Below are 21,099 nucleotides of genomic sequence, written 5' to 3'. Positions count from 1 at the left end.
CATTTACATATCACAGCATCTTCTTCCTGTCGGTTAAATTTCGCGTCTGTGGCACGTCATCTTCGTGGTGTAGCAATTTTAATGGCCAGTAGTGTATGTTTTCGCTGATTTTCACATTCATATTCTGAAATAGATATACTATAACTGTCTGTTCTGGGCGAATGTTACGAAGTTCCCTTCACCCATCCAATTCAACTGAGCTACAGCACCATCTCTAATGATGTAGACATGAAACTTTAACCTGCCCCACCCCCTTCTTCCATACCCTAAAAAATTGTAAAAAATACAGCAAATGGCGATGGGTAAGACGTGAACGGGCCTTATATCAATCATTACCGTCCTTCGAAAACAGTTATCATCCAGAACACGGAAATTAGAAACATTACAGAAACATCCCAACAGATACACCTGACATACTGCAGACGGAGAAATGGCGTACTACACACAAACGTGTTTCCCGTTAAGTAAGGGCACTTGGGAACTCACATCTTAAAAGCAAAACTTTTGTGTATGCCTACAAAATTTAAGTGCCGCTATTACAATCGAAATTTTAACGATGTGATGCCCAGAGTTTTCTCTACGCTTGTATTAGTGTGACATTTTTATGGTACCCGAGTACAAGAAAAGCTATCTGAACGCAAGTGTTCGTGAAATGAAAAACGTCACTGCTGTTACTCAGCAGCTGTAAACGAAGGCAATGTAGGCAACAACGAAGAGCTCACTAAGTGGTTCAAAAGCGCTTAAGTTCACATGTATGTCTGGAAGACTGGACAGTAAAATTTAGACTAAAGCTGCTCATCGGGAAGAAGCTCTCGCATAATACTGATAGGCGACGTTCCAGTAAAAGCCAGAGGATATACCTCCTCGAATATACGTTTTATATAATGAGTAAGGGTTGCATTAATTCTAGAATATACTGCACACCAAAAATCTTTCTTACCACAATTACTGTAACTACGTAATTACATAGTTTTCGTACCACACAAAAAATAATCATATTTGTTTCAGAAACGTCCATGGCTTCCGGAGATACTCAGACCGAGCGTTACATAAGAGGATAATCCCTAAAGTAAGGTCTCCTATTTTTTGTAAGTACATAGACCTGTTTATTTCTACAATGGTTTACATCAGTTTACAGCTAGAACATTTTGCTATTTTTCGACATGATCACCATTTCTGTCGAAGCATTTTTGTAGACGCTGTGGTAGTTTTTTTATGCCCATGTAAAACCAGCTCTCCGCCACGCTGTTCAGATCACCTTGTCGTCGGAGCTGAATTGCTTGCCGTTCAAACGTTCTTTTAACTTAGGGAACAGGTGATAGTTACTGCGCGCCAAGTCAGGACTACAGGGTGGGTGGGTGATTATGTTCCACTGAAACTGTTGCAGGAGAGAAACGGTTTGCCGAGCGAAGTGTGGGCGAGCATTGGCATGGAGAATGTGTACGCCCTTGATCAACATTCCTCTTCTCCGGTTCTGAACTGCTCGTTTGAGTTTTTTCAGAGTCTCACAGTACCTGTCAGCGATAATTGTGGACCCAGTGGGCATAAATTCGACCAATTATACCCCTTTCCGATCGCAAAAAAAGGTTGTCATGACTTTATCGGCAGACTGTGTTTGTTTGAATGTACGCGGCTTTGGCGAAGGAGGATGCCGCCACTCGCGTGACTGTTGCTTGGTCTCAGGTGTGAAGTTGTATGGCTAGGTTTCGTCACCCGTGACGGCTGCAAGGCGGTGAAGGAATGCGCGGGAAGTATCAACTCGTTGCCGTATGTGGTCCTCAGTCAGCATGCATGGCACCCATCTTCCGCACATCTTCCAGTAGTTCAATGTTTCCGTTAAAATTCTGTGGGCGGTGGTTCGGGAAACCAGAGGAACCAACGTGCAGAGATCATCCAGGGTGATCCGCCGATCTTCGCGCATGCTTTGCTCAACCTTCAACACTGTCTCCTCAGAAACTGACGGTCTCCCGCTCCTTTGTTCGTCGTGAATTTCGGTCCGACCAGCAGCAAACACTGTACACCACTTACAAACATTTTTGACATCCATGCACGACTCACCATACACTTCCGTCAATTGGCGGTGGATTTCAATCGGCGCAGTGCCCTTTGCGTTCAACAACCGGAATAACTGCGCGGAATTCTCACTTGGCGGCAATATCCAACGGGAGCTCCATTCTCAACGGCTGCCAAGCCAAGACTGATGAGCGCCTCAGCGCGGCGTGCGCATGTTTACAAACAGCGCGTGAAGCACTATTCATGGCAGTGTGACCAACTGCCACACAAACAGAGTTCTATACTTATAAAAAAAATTGGAGACATTACTTTTGGGATTTTCCTTGTAATATATCCGATACTCATTTCTCTTGGTGAAATTCTAATGAAATGCAAGCATTTCAGAGTAAACTTAATCGTTGATGTTTGCGGTTTTTATAATAAAGCTCTGTAGTAAAGTTTTAGCACAGCAGAATGCACAACAAAATTCTAAAAAAGATACACACATCCGTGAAATTTTTTATCTCTGTTTGGAGTTCTCCGCTGATGGAAGTGACGAGAAAAAGCAGAAATTGACTTTCTTCGATTGGAAGTTTAACAGAGAAATTTTTGATCGCAGGCAACTTTTAATGAAAATATGAAACCCGGTTGTCGATCTGCTAAAATTCTTTTCAGACTGCAAAAAGAGTACGTATTGCATTACTACGTCGAGTAACCTTGCATCGTCATTCATTCACGAGTAATTGTTTAAAAAGTCTACTACGATGGAAATGTTTCTTTTTCATCAATACGCTGAATACAGTGTTGATAATTAATTTTTGGATCATTTGTTCATGTGTCATTCGTGAATCAAGTGAAGTTTGTGCACAAAACATGCGCAGCTGTTTTGAGGCTGACAGCATTTCGCTTTCTGTGTTCAGTAATTAGTAAAGATTAGTAGAGGCGTGACCGGCGCAAACAGCACCTCTGATCCGACTGTGGAAGGAGTAAAACGCTGCAATAGTGGAAGCGACGTCACAGGCTGTGTACCCTGTTTTTGCAGTAGGAAAATAACACGTCCCGGGCGTTTCAGGATATTACTGTCGTAGTCTATAGGAAATGTTATGTAAGTTTGGCCATGGCTACTGTTTCCCAATGGGTGAACAGAGAGTTATACGTGATTCAACGGAGAGACATGTTACTATGTTCCGTGCAACGTCGACCTGGAGCTTTCAAACTATTTTATTTTTTAAATATCATCTTGCTAAACGTTTTACGGGTGATGATCATTTCCTGTATGCTGTCGTGGACTGGTGCTGAAGCACCAGACATGGCTCAATGATATGAAGGACTACTTATATCTTCGTCTAAGTAGGAAAAAGGGGTCATTGCACTCTCTAAGACTTTGTGGAGGCGTACGTGATAGTATTTGGCAAATGGGAAGTAATGTATTTTTGCAGTATTGATAATAAATCTTTTTCTATGACAAAATTGTCTGTAGTTACTACGGAAGGCAGTCCATCGCTTGGGCCTCCAGGAATGGCTGCAGCCAGTTAGTTTCTCTGAAGTTTGGTGTATGTTAGTTTATGCGAGCAAAATAGGTGTATACCTCTCTCTCTCTTACCTTCCTTCCATACACTGTCAAATCCTTTACGGACGAAGGTATCTCAAACAACTCGTGGTAGTATGTCTTGTTCCTCCAACGTGCAGTTAGGTCGCAGGAAACTGAAACAACGGAAAAATACACTATTTAAAAGCGAAATAGTATATGCATATTTTATTTACAACAGTTAATTGAAGAATTTACTTTCATTAAAAAACCTTACCATGGCATTTCATCTCAAGAGTGTGAAATGCGGTAACCTCTAGCTGCCCGCTTGCCAAAACCATTGTGTAACAAGGTACAAAAGCCAATGAATCTACATGAGAATAACCATTAACGCAAACTGACAGTTGAGATACTAATACCTGAATCTCTTCTACAAGAATCTGTTCTGGTACGTAAACACTGGATTTTGTCGAATGTGAATGTGAAAGGCCAGAAAAATTAAACAGTCTCTAAAATAAGATGGGGAGAGGGGAGGCGGGGGGGGGGGGGGGGTGGCAATAAAAACCGTTCACGGTCTTAGTAGCTTTGCACACTGTGATTTCCGGATTGATCTTCAAATAGTCAATTTCACCAATTTGAGTAAGTTCTGCTTTAGCTTTCAATACGCGATTTTTAGAGAGGAACCTGCAACGAAAGCAAGAGACAAAAATAGTTCGTTCTCTCAGAAAATTTTGCAATATTACACAAACGCGTACTTGCATAATGTAGACCTATGTTAGTATTCCTAATGTTGCATGTTTACTAAACCTTAGCGTTCACACAAGACAAGTTTCACATACACACACTCGAATAATTCCCTTTCAAGGCCTATAATTGTAAATGCGGATATGAAAATTCAACAGAGAAAATTTCACTAGTTACAGAACCATTATTCCTATCCATCTAAAGCTGTACATATTTTAGTCTAAAATTCCTTTTTAATTATTTTAACATTAGGCTGCTTCTCGCACGTGGGAAACAGAACGTGCGTATAATTGTTGCTCGTCGCCAATTTAGCCCTTGCAGACATCAATAATGCATCTACCATCCCCAGAGAACTGTGCATTCTAGTCACGAATAGGTAAAAATAGTAACTTGTAATAATAATAATAATAATAATAATAATAATAATAATAATAATACTAGCAGTAGCAGTAGTAGTAGTAGTAGTAGTAGTAGTAGTAGTAGTAGTAGTAGTCGGCCTGGGTAGCCGAGCTGTTCTAGGAGCTACAGTCGCTACGGTCGCAGGTTCGAATCCTGCCTCGGGCATGGATGTGTGTGATGTCCTTAGGTTAGTTACGTTTAAGTAGTTCGAAGTTCTAGGGGACTGACGACCTTAGAAGTTAAGTCCCTTAGTGCTCAGAGCCATTTGAACCAAGTAGTAGTAGTCCCCCATGAACCACAGACAGTGCCGTAGGTGAGTTGGCTTGCGCGCCTAAGCGATACAGATAGCCGTACCGCAGGTGTAACCACAACGGACGGGCGTCTTTGCACTGAGAGGCCAGAGAAAGGTGTGGTTCCTGAAGAGGGGCAGCAGCCTTTTCAGTATTTGCAGGAGCAAGTCTGGATAATTCACCGAACTGGCCTCGTAACATCAACCAAAACAGCCTTGCTGTGCTGGTACTGCGAACGGCTGAAAGCACGGGGAAACTACAACCATAATTTTTCCAGAAGGCATGCTGCTCTGCTGTATGGTTAAATGATGATGGCGTACTCTTGGGTAAAATATCCCGGAGGTAAAATAGTCCCCCCCCCCCCCCCCCATTCGGATCTCAGGAGGACGTCACCGTCAGAAGAAACAAAATTGGCGTTATACGGATCGGAACGTGGCATGTTCCATCCCTTAAACGGGCAGGTAGGTTAGAATATTTAAAATGGGATATGGATAGGTTGAAGTTACATATAATGGGAACTGCTGAAGTTCACTGGCTGGAGAAACAGTACTTCTGGTCAGGTGAATACACTGTTATAAACACAAAATCAAACAGGAGTAAGCATTGGTGGGTTCAATACTGAATAAGAAAATAGGAATGCGGTTAGGCTACTATGAACAGTATAGTGAACGCATTATCGTATCCAAGATAGACATGAAGCCCATGCCTATAACAGCAGTACAGGTTTACAGGCCACTAGCTCCGCAGATGATGAGATTAAAAAAATCTATGATGACACAGAAGAAATTATTCTGATAGTTAAAGGACACGAAAATGTAATGGTGATGTGGGTCTGGAACTCCATAGTAGGAAAAGGAAAGGAAGCATAAAAAAAGTGGGTGACCACGGGTTCTGGGAAAGGAATGAAAGAGAAAGCCGCCTGGTAGAATTTTGCGCAGAGCATAATTTAATCATCGCTAATGCTTGGTTTAAGAATCACAAAAGAAGGTTGTATAAGTGGAAGAGAGCTGGAGACACCGGAAGGTTTCAGACTGACTATACGTATAATAACTACACAGAGATTTACGCACCATATTTTAAATTATAAGACATTTCCAGGGGCAGATGTGGACTCAGATAACAATTTGTTGGTTATGGACTGTAGATTGAAACTTAAAAAGTAAGAAGGAGGTAGAAAAAAGGAGGTGGGACCTGAATAAGTTAAAAGAACCACACGCTGTCGAGAGTTTCAGGAGCTTTAGACAACGGTTGGCTACAACAAGGGTAATGAATACAGTAGAAGACGAATGGGTACCTTTAGGAGATGAAATAGTGAAGACAGCATAGAGACAAATAAGTAAAAAGGCAAGGCCTAATAGAAATCCTTGGAGAACACAAGAGACATTGAATTTAAATGATGAAAGGAGAAAATATAAAAATGCACCAAATGAAGCAGGCGAAATGGAATACAACTTTTTAAAAAATGAGACCGATAGAAATTGCAAAATGGCTAAGCAGGACTTGCTAGTGAACAAATGTAAGGATTTAGAAGCATATTTCACTAGGGGAAAGGTATATACCGCCAAAAGGAACATTAAAGAAGCCTTTGGGGAAAATAGAAGCAGCTCTACGAATATATAAAGCTCAGATGGGAAAACAGACCTAAACAAAGATGGGAAAGCAGGAAGGTGGAAGGATTACATACAGGGTCTATACAAGGGAGATAAGCTAGAAGACAAGATCATAGAAAGGGAGGAGGACGTAGATGAAGATGAGATAAGAGAGATGATACTGCGACAAGAATTTGATACAACTCTGGAAGATCTAAGTCGAAACAAGGCCCCGGGAGTAGACGATATTCCGGCCGAATACTGATAGCCTTGGGAGAGCCAGCCAAGACAAAACGCATTCGCAAGACGTATGAGACTTTAAGAAGAATGTAATAATTCCCATTCCAAAGAAAGCATGTGCTGATAGGTGTGAAAATTACCGAACTATGATTTTAATAAGTCGCGGTTGTTACGTACTAACACGAATTATTTACAAAAAAATGACAAACTGGCACAAGACCTCGGGAAAGATGAAGCCGACATCGGGGAAGAGCAATTTGGATTCCGGAGAAATGTAGGAACACGCGAAGCAGTACTGACCCTACGACTTCTAATAGAAAATTGGCAAACCTAAGTTTATAGCATTTGTAGACTTAGAGAAAGCTTTTGACAATGTTGACTAGAGTATTCTCTTCGAAATTCTGAAAGTAGCAGGGGTAAAATACACGGAGCGAAAGGCTATTCACAGCTTGTATAGAAACCAGACGGCTGTAATAAGAGTCGAGAGGCATGAAAGGGAAGCAATGGTTGAGAACGGTGTGCGACAGAGTTGTAACATATTCCCGATGTTATTCAGTATATACACTCAACAAAACAAAAACTCTGTGGTTTGCTGATGACGCCGTAATTCTGTCAGAGACAGCAAAAAACTTGGAAGAGTAGTTGAACGGAACAGACATTGTCTTGGAAGGAGAATATAAGATGAACATTAACAAAAGCAAAATAAAGATAATGGAATGTAGTCGAATTAAATCAGGCGATGATAAAGGAATTAGATTAGGAAACGACACACAAAGTAGTAGATGAGTTTTGCTACTTGGGCAGCAAAATACCTGATGATGGCCGAAGCGGAGAGGATATAAAACATGACTGGCAATGCCAAGAAAAGTGTTTCTGAAGAAGAGAAATATTTAGAATCGGATACAGATGTAAGTGTTAGGAATTCTTTTCCGGAAGTACTTGTGTGGAGTGTAGCCACGAGTGGAAGTGAAACATGGAAGAGAAACGGTTCAGAGAAAAAGAAAATAGAAGCTTTCGAAATGTGGTACTACAGAAGAATGTTGAAGATGGGTAGATCACGTAACTAATGAGGTGGTGCTGAATAGAATTCGGGAGACAAATTTTTGACACAACTTGAAAAGAAGGGATAAATGTAAATGTCGTGTAACTAGGGCCTTGCGTCGGGTAGACCGTTATCCTGGTGCAAGTCTTTCGATTTGACGCCACTTCGGCGACTTTCGCGTCGATGGGGATGAAATGATGATGATTAAGACAACACAACACCCAGTCCCTGAGCGGAGAAAACAAATCTCCGTCTCAGCCGGGAATCGAACCCGGGCCCTTAGGATTGACATTCTGTCGCGCTGACTACTCAGCCACCGGCGGCGGACAACAAAAAGGATCGATTGATAGGACACATTCTGAGACATCAAGGGATCACCAATTTAGGATTGCAGGATATTACGGTTGTATGTGTGTGTGTGGGGGGGGGGGGGGGCGGAAATCGTAGAGGGAGAGCATGAGATGAATGCAGTAAGCAGATTCAGAAGGATGTAGGTTGCAGTAGGTATTTGAAGATGAAAAGGCTTGCACTGGATAAAGCAGCTTGGAGAGCTGCATCAAACCATTCTTCGGACTGAAGACCACAAGAACAACAGTAGTAGTAATAGTAATAGAGACAGTATGCAATCAAAGTAGACGACAATGTACTACGGAATTTATTGTTTAGCGTTTGATCAATCAGTTCTTATTATTCGTATATTCGTTCGTGCAGACCTTTCTACCCATACCGGCTCTGCGGTCGGCAGTTAATGGTACGGCTCCCGGCGTCTGCAGACAGACTTAAGGATGGCTTCCAGCAGTGCTAATGAGTGCCTGCAGCGCTGCGTCACGAACCTTTCAGTTGGCGAAGCTCTTCCGTCACACACTGCCGCAGCCACGATAAGGCGTCATTCTTGACATAGCAGCAGCCTCCCAGGTATCTAATAAGTTGCTAAGTAAAGAACAAGGGCCTTGTGACAGTCACGACCTGTCAGAGAAGTTGTTCTGTATACAATGAAGACGGGCTCGGTTTGTCACGGGAAGACAAGTAGTTTCGCAATTGCACCGGGAAATGATACACAGGCCAGGATAACAAGCACGTACTGTTGCCGACGTTATGAAGACCTTTGCATCTCTTTCAACAATTCGCGTAGTACGTAAAAAAAGTACGTAAGACATAGTTTAGCGTCCAGTCGACAGAGAGATCGGATGTCGGAGCCTTACTCAGAACACAGCGGTACAGAAACAAGGGCGAGCCATTGAGGTTCGTGAGATGTGTAGGAAGTTTCCTCGTGGAACATACATCCATCCACTAATCTCCCTGTAACTAGTGAAACGTACTGAACTGAAGATAGAAGATGTTTATGTCACAAATTCTCTAAAAGAAGGAACTGGTTCACAGGGCACATCCTGACGCATCAAGGAAACGTTATTTTGGCGCTACAGGGAAACCCTGGAGGTAAACAACGTAGAGGCTCGACAGGGGATGAAAACAATTACCAGGTTCAAATGGATGTAGTTTGCAGCAGTTATTCGGAGATGAAGCGGCTTCCACACGACAGAACAACATGGATAATTGCCTCAAAGCAGTCTTCAGGCTGAAGACCACAAAAACAACAACTACACTGCTACCTACGTCACTTGACATTATATAAAGCGCTGCTTGGAGATAGACTATGTGTCATTTATTGAGATCACCAGCCTTCGTAACTCTCTCTGTCCAAGCATGAATCCCGACTTGCGGGGTCTGCTGTTTAACTGGATGTGGCATGTTAATTTTCGGGGTTGCCAGATGCCCTTCCTGTCGCCACTCCCCCCCCCCCCCCCTCCCCCGGAAGGAATTAGTGTACCCCAACTGACTGCGTCGAGAGTAATCCATGAAATAGTGCGAATGTGTTCAGATGTCTGCGAGCCGTGTAACTGCGGCGGAACGTGGGGACCAGCCCGGTATTCACCTAGTGGGATGTGAAAAATCGGCTAATAACCATATCCAGACTGGCCAGCACACCGGCCCTCGTCGTTAACCCGCCGGGCGGATTCGATCCTTGGCCGGCATGCATACCCAAACTCAGGAAACAGCGCGTTAGTGCTCTCTGGTACCCTGGCGGGTTATCTGCCATCGTAACAATCCGACATTTACTGCAGGATAATCAACCTGTTCGTAGCACTGGGTAAGATTTCATTTTTTACTTTGAAGCTTTCCAAATATTGGTTTGCCCATAACATTCGCTTGATATGAAACGAGGTTATGGAATCTTGTGAAGAGATCTGTTAATGTTTTATATTCACAAACCAATGGCAGAGAGTGCTTCCCATTGCACCACATATTATAGTTCGTTTCTGATCCATTCGCTTACGGAACGCGTGAAGAATAACTAGCGGAATGCCTCAGTGCGCACTGTAATTGGTGGTCTTGTCTTCCCAGTCCCTACGGGAACGATACGGAGGAAGTTTTAGTATATCCCATAGATACTGACATTTGTCCTCCTGGGGGTTGGACCGAGTGGTCCTCCTCCGCCTATATCGCGCCTTAGTGCTCTCGAAATTGGACTATGGAACCACAGTTTACTCCTCTGCAAGGCCGCCTATTCTTCGAGGTTTCGAATTTGTCCACCACCGTGGATGGCGTCTAGCGTCTGGAGCTTTTTTCACCAGCCCCGTGGAGAGCCTTTACGCTAAGACTGCTGAACCTTCGCTGTCCAATCGGCGAGCTGCTTTACTGAGTCGTTACGCTAGTAATTTTCTTCCATGCCTGCTCATCCGAGCCATGCCCTTTTTTTCGACGCCTCCTAGGATTTAGGGTATGCAGGCCGCCCTTCCTCTTTACTGCCACCGGGAGTCCGCGTCCGTCAGCTGCTACGTTCTCTTTTCTTCCACTTTCCTAAAACTTTCTTGACAAATGTGGGTACGGCGCCACTTTGGATTCGTCGCCGGACCTGCCTGCTCCGTGACCTTTGCCAGCTTCCCAGGGACTGCCTGCTCCGTGACCTTTGTCAGCTTCCCAAGAATAGTATTCCCACTATAATTTATCGTCGGGCATTTGCTGCTCTATGAGCACAAATGGAGGATGCCATATTTATTTACACAGACGGCTCAGAAACCACATTTGGGGTTGGGAGTGACTATGTTGTTGGCGACACCCCTAACAGATCTCGGCTTCCCGGCCAGTGTTCGGCTTTTACTGCGGAGCTTTACGCTGTTGTCCAGACTGCCCAATACATCCGTCGCCATAAGCGGCAACAATATATTAATTTATATACTCGGATTCGCTCAGCTCTCTCCTCAACCTCCAAGCTCTTTATCCCTTCCACCCTCTCGTGTATCGGGCTCAGGACTGCCTCCACTTGCTCCACTTGGGTGGTGGTGGGGGGGGGGGGGGGCATCTCTATGGCACTCCTCTGGATCCCAGGACACGTTGGTATCCGCGGAAACGAGGCAGCCAATATAGCGGCAAAGGCTGCTCTCTCTCTCCTCTCTCTCTCTCTCTCTCTCTCTCTCTCTCTCTCTCTCTCTCTCTCTCCTTCGGCCCGCTGTTCGCGTGGTTCCCTTAGCCGATCTACGGGGCATTTTATGTCGTCGAGTTGCTCTTTTATGGCACACACATTGGTCTACGCTTCCCGATAGTAAATTACGGGACGTAACACCTCTTCCCTGTGCTTGGACCTCTTCCTCCCGGCCTCGTCCTCGGGACGAGGTAATTTTAAGTAGACTCCGAATAAGACACTGTCTTTTTAGCTATCGACATCTTTTAAGTGACGATCCTCACCCCCACCCCCCATTGTCCCCACCGCTCTCAACCGTGGACGGTGAGACATCTTTTACTTCAGGTCCCATATTTTAATCCGCTACACGCCCGGCTACAGCTGTCGCCTGATATCTATTTTCCCTTTTAACAGATGACACGCGCTCAGCCGATCGCGTCCTGGAGTCTGTCAGTGTCAGTGGGCGGACATCGGTCATTTGAAGCTCTTTTGTGGGGACAACAACACTCCCCCCCTTCCACAGTAGTTTTCTAAGATTTCCTTCCGTTTTTAGTTTCCCTCCTTTTTTAGTTTCGCTCCCATTGCTATGGATTTAACATCCGGTTCTTTACCCTTCCCTAAGCCACAGAAATTATGACCGTAGAAATTTTGCGCCCTCAAATCGTAACAAAAAAAAAGGTTATTCAAATGGTAAAGCCCGGTGTTTATTTTATACGAAAATGAAATATCCACCTCTTGAACGAAAGCCAGATGCGACATCTGTAGTGTTTTAAGTTGTCTAACACAAATTTTTCTCACGATTTACGAAAAAAGTATTAAAATATATGAAACTGTATTATGATATATAAGGCTTTGTGCCGGACCGAGAGTCGAAATCGAGACCTTTGTCTTTCCCGGGCGACTGTTCTTACAACTGAGCTACCGAAATACGACTTACGACCCGTCCTCACAGCTTTGCTTCCGCCACTTTCCTCATCTCCTGCCTTCCAAGCTTCACAGGAGTTCTCATGTATAACCTGTAGGGCTAACACTCCTGCAAGAAAGGATATTGAGCAGACATGGGTTAGGCAAGGACTGTGTTGTGTAGTATGGAAGGTAGGAGACGAGGTACTGGCGGAAGAAAAGCTGTGAGGACGGGTCTTCAGTGGTGCTTGAGTAACTCGGTTGGTTGAGCACATGCCCACGAAAGATAAAGGTCGCGAGTTCGAATCTCGGTGCAGCGCACAGTTTTAATCTGGCAGGTAGTTTAATAACATTACACACTGCGCTGCAGAGTGAAATATTCGTTCTTGAATTTTTTATATGATTGTTCCATGGTTCCCTTTCTCAGCTTTAGTCATCTGAATAGTAAGCCTGCATTTACTTCCATCCTCGTCATCGCTATGTGCATACCAGAAGGGGAGTTATCAGTGACTCATTTCACAGTTCCAAATCCATAGCAAGCCCAAGGTTTTATAAACTAGTTGCCCCACAGAGAAATTAAACCATTACGGTCTCGTAATCTGACTGTTCGTTGCGTACGCTATATCTCACATAATATATGACCTCGTTGAAATTTATTAGCCCACTTAATTTATGGTACATTGTAAATGCTTTCTGACTAAATTTTTCCGCGCTACACTCGACGAAACTATGTACGAAGAAACATTCGAGTACTCAGCGTAATTTCTTAAGGCTAAGTAACAATCGTCAAAATGGAAATATATTATGTGCATTAAAAATAACATAACGTGTACGTCGGGAATTTTTCCGCTCTCGTTTAAACGTGAGCGAAAAATAAAGGGAGTTAAAGGTAAAGGGAGTAAGAATTCAAAGTAAAAGAAAGTTACTATTAGGATTTGTGGAGGATATGGATTTCTCACTGAGAATAAAGAACATTTACTAATTAATTCAATTTAATAAAAACACAAATACTGGTATCCAGAAAAATACAAGATCAAGATGAGCAAACTTAAAAAATTAATAGAGAACCGGTAAAACAAGTATTAAAAACGTATGAAATCAAAACTAGGCAAGAGTGCTCAAAGAGAGAGCGTAGGTGATGCAAGACTTGCTTCAGGAGAAATCTGCTAGTGTCTAAATAGGAACCGACATCAAGAAATGCATTCCTAAAGCGACGATTTGAACTCAAATCTAAATTGAAGTAGTTGTTGCTGTTGTGGTCTTCAGGCCTAAAACTAGTTTGATGCAGCTCTCCATGCTACTCTACCCTGTGCAAGACTCTTCATCTCTCAGTACTTACTGCTACCTACATCCTTCTGAATCTGCTTGGTGTATTCATGTCTTGGTCTCCCTCTACGATTTTTACCCTCCACGCTGCCCTCCAATACTAAATTGGTGATCCCTTGATGCCTCAGAACATGTCCTACCAACCGATCCCTTCTTGTGGTCAAGTCGTGCCACAAACTTCTCTTCTCCCCAATCCTATTCAACACCTACTCATTAGTTATGTGATCTATCCCCATCTAATCTTCAGAATTCTTCTGTAACACCACATTTCGAAAGCTTCTATTCTCTTCTTGTCTAAACTATTTATCGTCCATGTTTCTCTTCCATACATGGTTACACTCCATACAAATACTTTCAGAAACGACTTCCTGACACTTAAATCTGTGCTCGATGTTAAATTTCTCTTCTTCAGAAACGCTTTCCTTCCCATTGCCAGTCTACATTTAATATACTCTCTACTTCGACCATCATCAGTTATTTTGCTCCCCAAATAGCAAAACTCGTTTTCTACTTTAAGTGTTTCATTTCCTAATCTAATACCCTCAGCATCACCCGACTTAATTCGGCTACATTCCATTATCCTCATTTTGCTTTTGTTGATGTTCATCTTATATCCTCCTTTCAAGACAATATCCATTCCGTTCAATTGCTCTTCCAAGTCCTTTGCCGTCTCTTACAGAATTACAATGTCATCGGCGAACCTCTAAGTTTTTATTACTTCTCCGTGGATTTGAATACCTACTCCAACTTTTTCTTTTGTTTCCTTCACTGCTTGCTCAATATACAGATTGAATAACATCGGGAAGAGGCTACAACCCTGTCTCACTCCCTTCCCAACCACTGGTTCCCTTTGATGCCCCTCAACTCATATAACTGCCATTTGGTTTCTATACAAATTGTGAATAGCCTTTCGCTCTCTATACTTTACCCCTGCCACCTTCAGAATTTGAAAAAGAGTATTCCGGTCAACGTTGTCAAAAGCTTTCTCTAAGTCTACAAATGCTAGAAACGTAGGTGTGTCCTTCCTTAATCTAGCTTCTAAGATAAGTCGTAGGGTCAGTATTGCCTCATGTGTTCTAATATTTCTACGGAATCCAAACTGATCTTCCCCTAGGTCGGCTTCTACTAGTTTTTTCATTCGTCTGTAAAGAATTCGCGTTAGTGTGTGATGTCCTTAGTTAGGTTTAAGTAATTCTAAGTTCCAGGGGTCTGCTGACCTCAGATGTTAAGTCCCATAGTGCTCAGAGCCATTTGAACCATTTTTGTAGTTTCCCCTTGCTTTCAGCCGTTCGCAGTACCAGCACAGCAAAGCCGTTTTGGTTTGTGTTACATTTCGTGAAATTTCATGAGAAGATTCCGCCGCAACGATAAACGCCTTTTCATTCTGCTGCTTCTTAGCCATTCCTTCCAGGAGTGCTGGTCCAGCATGATATACAGCAGAGCTTCTGTGACATCTGGGAGTGGGAGAGGGGTACTAGTCGAAATGAAGCTATGACGACTGGATGTGCGTCACGTAGGGCTAACACTCGGTGTGGTAAAAGTACTGTTCCCAAAGGCAAGATTCGAGTCTCAGTCTGGCGCAAAGTTTTATTCTGGCAGGAAATTGCACCCTATTAATTGTGTTTTAACACTGTCACTCTGCACCATAGTATTCACACGACCGACTCAAGGCATGGGTCCGATTTACAGTCTGCTTTTGGTATTTATTTATAATCTGCCATAAGGACTAGATTATTTTATCTCTCGATCACTCTTAACATGTTTTATAGGTTACAATCATTTTTTCCATGACTCGATGATGTGCCTCAATCTAGGCCACGAAACTTCTTGTAATGATTATTTGTTCAAAATGTTCAAATGTGTGTGAAATCTTATGGAACTTAACTGCCAAGGTTATCAGTCCCTAAGCTTACACACTACTTCACCTAAATTATCCTGACAAACACACACACCCATGCCCGAGGGAGGACTCGAACCTCCGCTGTGACCAGCCGCACAGTCCATGACTGCAGCGCCCTAGACCGCTCGGCTAACTCTGCGCGGCGATTATTTGTCAAACCACCACCACCACCACCACCACCACCACCACCACCACCACCACCACCACCACCACCACCAACCTCAAAAAGGTCACACCAGATTTCATCTCGACGACTATCAAACTAACACAGTGATTAGGCTACTTCTCTTAAAGTTTTGTATCTTATTTTTATGAGTTCGATGCTGTGTATTATGAGTGTCGTTCAGAAATTCATATTAATTCTTAACAGTTAGGTGGTCAATGTTCTTGCCTCAGTTGCAGCATCGGTTCCCGTCAGATAACCGAAGTTAAGCATGTCTGGCTCGGCTACCATTTGGATGGGTCACTGACCGAATCTGCCGGGGGCTGTTGGCAAACGGGGTGCACTCAGCTTTTGAGAGACCAGTTGAGGAGCTACATGGTTGCGAAGCAGCGGTTCCGGTCACGGAAACTCGTAACGGCCAGGAGAGCAGTGTGCTGGCCACATGCCCCTCCAAATCCGCATCCAGTGTCGCCTATCGGCTGACGATGACACGGCGCTCAGTCGCTATCGATGGGCCTTCGGGGACTCTGGATGGAGTTAAGAAGTTCTTTTACAATCTGGTGAACATCAGTCAACATTTATTTAACATGTATTATTTTTCCACGTATCTCCATCTCACTTTATCACCTTCCACCAGCGTTGTGTCTGGAGCAAGTGTTCCCTGTTGGTAACAGCCCTTGGCGTATTCTCGTATCGATGTTGTCCCTGCTCTCATCATATTCAAAGCATGTATCACGTGAAGAGTCCTTATATGTGCCAAACAGATGGAAGTCGGGTTGTGATGAGACGGATGTCGGGAGCAGTGACTGTGACAGGACCTCCCACACGTGGCCGACCATGGAGCAGAGTTTCTACATTGCCTGGCACTTTGACTCCCTTTACAAGCCACTCATCAGTACTCCCACAGCTATTATACACTGCACACAAATGTTTATGGATGATCACTACAGTTTCTTTTCCTACAGACAATGGATAACGAGTGTCTTGCGTGAACGCGCTTCTGATGGTGCACTACAGTTTCGTCATATTTCTCAATTGTTCAGAACATCGTACTCCCGCAGAAATGAGATTAGAAGCACCTAAAAGATAAACCCTCGTATATTGTCTGATAATAACAGTAAGATGGGTAGTTGATTTTTAATGACGTGACTGCATTCATCTCATCGACTTACTAGATATCCAGCTGGGCCACAGGTCGCTTTGTAGCGGCCTGTTTCTTCATCCCGCCGCGTGGGCGTTGTACACACACACAAAAAATAAGTTTTGCATCACCCCAGTTCCCACAACTCCTGAAGATAGACGTTGACTGTGGATATTGTATCAGAGGCACAATCCCTTTGACTGCTCAGTGATGTCACTAAACCCGCCCAAAGTTGTTAACAACAATGAACATCGCCTATTGGACGGAGGGGGTCCGATAGCCTATCAGTTCCAGTCATTCCATCAGGAAGGAGGTACACAGCTCGTGTTGTCTGTAATTCAACCATGCCTAGACGGTCAATACCGCGGATCGATCGCGTCCGCATTGTTACTTTGTGCCAGGAAGGGCTCTCAACAAAGGAAGCATCCAGCTGTCTGGGAGTGAACCAAAGCGATGTTGTTCGGACACGGAGGAGATAGAGAGAGACAGGAACTGTCGATGATATGCCTCCCTCAGGCCGCTCAAGGGCTACTACTGCGGTGGATGACCGCTACCTACGCTTTATGGCTCGGAGGAACGCTGACAGCAACGCTACCATGTTGTATAATGCTTTTCATGCAGCCACAGGACGTCGTGATAGGACTCAAACTGTGCGCAATAGGCTGCATGATGTGCAACTTCACTCCTGACGTCCATGACGAGGTCTATCGTTTCAACTACGGCACCAAGCAGCGCGGTACAGATGGGCCCAACAACATGCCGAATGGACCGCTCAGGATTGACATCACGTTCTCTTCACCGATGGGTGTCGCATATGCCTTGAACCAGACAATCGACGGAGACATGTTTGGGGGCAACCTGGCCACACTGAACACCTTAGAGACACCGTCCAGCGAGTGCAGCAAGGTGGAGGTTCCCTGCTGTTTCGGGGTGGCATTATGTGGGGCCGACGTACGCCGCTGGCGGTCAAGGAAGGCGCCGTAACGGCTGTACGATACGTTAAAGCCATCCTCCGACCGATAGTGCAACCATCTCGGCAGCATATTGGCGAGGCATTCGTCTTCATGGACGACAATTCGCGCCATCATGAACATCTTGTGAATGACTTCCTTCAGGACAACGACATCGCTCGACTACGAAGGCCAGCATATTCTCCAGACGTGAACCCAATCGAACATGCCTGGGATGGATTGAAAAGGGCTGTTTATGGATGACGTGACCTAACAACCACACTCAGGGATCTACGCCGAATCGCCGTTGAGGAGTGGGACAATTTGGACTATCAGTGCCTTGATGAACTAGTGGATAGTATGCGACGAAGAATAAAGTCATGTATCAATGCAAGAGGACGTGCTCCTGGGTACTACAGGTACCGGTATGAAGAGCAATCTGTACCACCACCGCCGGCCGGGGTGGCCGAGCGATTCTAGGCGCTTCAGTCGGGAACCGCGCGACTGCTACGGTCGCAGGTTCGAATCCTGCCTCGGCCATGGATGTGTGTGATGTCCTTAGTTTAGTTAGGTTTAAGTAGTTCCAAGTTCTAGGGGACTGATGACCTCGGATGTTGAGTCCCATAGCGCTCAGAGCCATTTTTTGTACCACCACCTCTGAAGGTCTCGCTGCATATGCAATGCGAGGTTATCATGAGCAATAAAAAGGGCGGAAATGATGCTTTTATATGATCTCTAATCCAATTTTCTGTAAAGGTTCGGAACTCTAGGAACCGACGTGACGCAAACCTTTTTTCGATGTGTGTGTTATGGAATTATGTCAAGCTTCCGGACGTATTTTGGAATCGTCTAATACTTGTTCTTTCTTACCTAATCGTAGAGAAAGCAGGCTGGAAAATTTCTTTGTACGTGGCATATGCACTCTAGTACCTTGTTTTAAAGTCGTTGTAGTTTCTTGATGTGAACTTCGGTGCTGTGGCACAGACCAGATCCAGGGCCTGCAAAATTGCAATTGGCACTGAACGGACAGTGATGACCTTTTTTTTCCCTTGTTTCGAACGGGCCTACTTTGGACCACGATTGTTCAACTGTTGGGCTTTGATCTTTGCCCAGTACTATCGCATCCGCTGCCGAAGTAACTTCTTCCTTTCTTCTGCCCACGGGGTACCTTTCCTTCGAGGCTTTTCCTGAAATCCTCGGGCTTCCTTCAGTGTACGTCTCACAGACTGTCTGTTCTGGAGATCAGTTATACTCAATTCTGTAATGTCCGTTTCAGTTTCTGCCAGCCAAGTGGTGCGAAACTTCTTGTTTTGCCAGAAGGTGAAAAGACGGTTGGTCAATCTGTTTGAAGGCTATCTTGCAACATGGCTACAGAATGCTACCCTTTTTCTTGCTCTGTCAGAGAGCCTCTCGATGTGTTCGTAGAGCTCCGAGCTATGTCGCCCTCTGAATTCACCACCTTCTTCTACTGGACCTAGGATCTTCCTGAGGATTCTCCTCTCTCTGACTTCCAATTTCTCCATCAGACCTCTCCGGTTCAAGAAAAGATATTCCATGGAATACAGGGCTTCTGGTCGTATGACTGATGTGTAGTGCTTAAGTTTCAGGTTGACTGAAAGTCATTTTTTGTTGCAGGTGTTCAGTCAGTCGATAGGGTAGTTCAACTTGTTGACTCTCAAGGACAATGACATTTTTTTCTGATAAACTGGGTTCAGTCCATTCGCCGAGCTACTTAAACTTCTCAGTCCTTTTGATGTTTCCCTGGTCTAGTAACATCTCTCTGTTAGCTTCTTTGATGTTGGTGAAGAACTCTGTTTTCTCCAGCGAAACTTGAAGACCCACTTCAGTTGCAGGTTTTCTGAGGCAGTTTACCTGCATTGTTGTCATTTCAAGAGAATCAACAATCAGTGCCCTGTCATCTGCAAATGCCAAGCAACCTACAATCAGTCCTTCGTTCTCACGGCCCGGATTAATAAGAAAACACAGTGCGTCAAGGATTTGGAAGCATCATGTAGACCAAGTGTGAGTACAGACCGCCTACGTCAGCGCCAGTCAAGTGTCAGGGATACTTTGTTGTCATGGTCTGCTGAAATGGAACGACAAACAGTCATACATCTTCAATTACTCGACGGTGTTTCTTGGTCCGGAGGAGTGCCAGATTTTGGATCCAGTAAGTCCCAGTCGCTAGGCCGTGTCCAACTCTCCAGATCACGGTAAGCATCTTTTAGTCGGAGCTGAATTATAGCTGGGGATAGGATTCCGTGGCGAAGTTTCGAGTTTTAACGTCCAGTGGACGACGAGATCATTAGAGACATATCACTGGATCGGATTGAGAAGTAGTACACTGTGCTCTTTTCAGATAAATGACGGAGTATTTGCCTATAGCTGTCTAGGGAAATGACGGAAAACCGTAATATGGATATCCGGACGGGGATCTAACTCATCGTCTTCTCGAATAGGAGTTTGTATCTTAAAGTTGGCGAAGTAGGCGCACAGTACAAGACAGAGCTTCTCACCGATCACTAGGCCCATCCTGCATGGTTCACGCTATGAAGAATTCGATATTTTCGATTTGTACTGCGAATGTACGTACACTGCTATCAGTAAGCTTAGCCGTCTCTCACTATACAGTTTATGAATTAGTCCATACAACAGGACGCTGTCAAAGCCCCGAGTAACATCTCATAGGATCGTTCTACCAATCGTCTCTGTCTTTGAAGACCAATGTGATTATCCTAACAATTCTCCGCAGTTGCGGCAGTGTTGCACGTCCCACAGGGACCCAAAATTGCTCCTCTAGTAAAATAGTCCCCCTAGTCCGACTGTGTGAAGGTCTTCTCAAAAACGGTAGTACAGTGAGGGAGTTCGCCGCCTGTAATATTATTTTTTAGACTTGTGTATTTTTAAGCGGTAATCAACGTGTTCTATGCCACTGTGAGAAAATTTGGCGCTAACGAACGCTAGAGTCGGCACCGCGTCACATCGCGCCAGCAAGTCTGCCACTGGTGTATTTACACAGGCACTGTTTACGCGGTGCGAGCTGGAAATAGCAAAGCACCGTCTCTAGAGCCAGAAGGCACGGTGCTGCCAGCTCTCGAGTTAGTCTGCACAACACGACCCGACATACGGGCGTTGCACATAACGCACCACAGCAGAACTTTCATTTCACACATCTTCCTTCAGTAGGTGGTGCACCAGTCCCCAACGGATACATCTATCATTTTTGGCACTGAAATAAATGCAGTGAAATCGAATGAGCGACTCAATCAGTGGAATGAGATCAATGTACATGCAAAGCCACGAAATTATACTGATCGAAAGTATCCGGACGCCTTGCGCAATGCGGAGCTAGTAACCCGCTGTCACGAGAGGCGGATCCGCCATCACGAAACGAAACAGGCAGCATTGTGTAGTCAGTGCAGAAAGCGCAAC

General features: G+C 44.5%; 1 long non-coding RNA gene across 1 annotated transcript in view; it reads right to left on the bottom strand.

Annotated features, from left to right (window-relative positions):
- The window catches only part of LOC126285355 (uncharacterized), a 486,767-nt gene that overhangs the window by 303,620 nt on the left and 162,048 nt on the right, over window positions 1-21,099 (bottom strand). Inside the window, exon 3 of the long non-coding RNA XR_007551627.1 lies at window positions 3,596-3,696. This is a non-coding gene — a long non-coding RNA (uncharacterized LOC126285355). The remainder of the gene's footprint in view (window positions 1-3,595; window positions 3,697-21,099) is intronic.

Source organism: Schistocerca gregaria, chromosome 8, assembly GCF_023897955.1.
Source record: "Schistocerca gregaria isolate iqSchGreg1 chromosome 8, iqSchGreg1.2, whole genome shotgun sequence".
Classification (NCBI taxonomy): Eukaryota; Metazoa; Arthropoda; class Insecta; order Orthoptera; family Acrididae; genus Schistocerca; species Schistocerca gregaria.
Note: the sequence above shows the minus strand (reverse complement) of the source record. Positions and strands in the feature narration are given on the sequence as shown.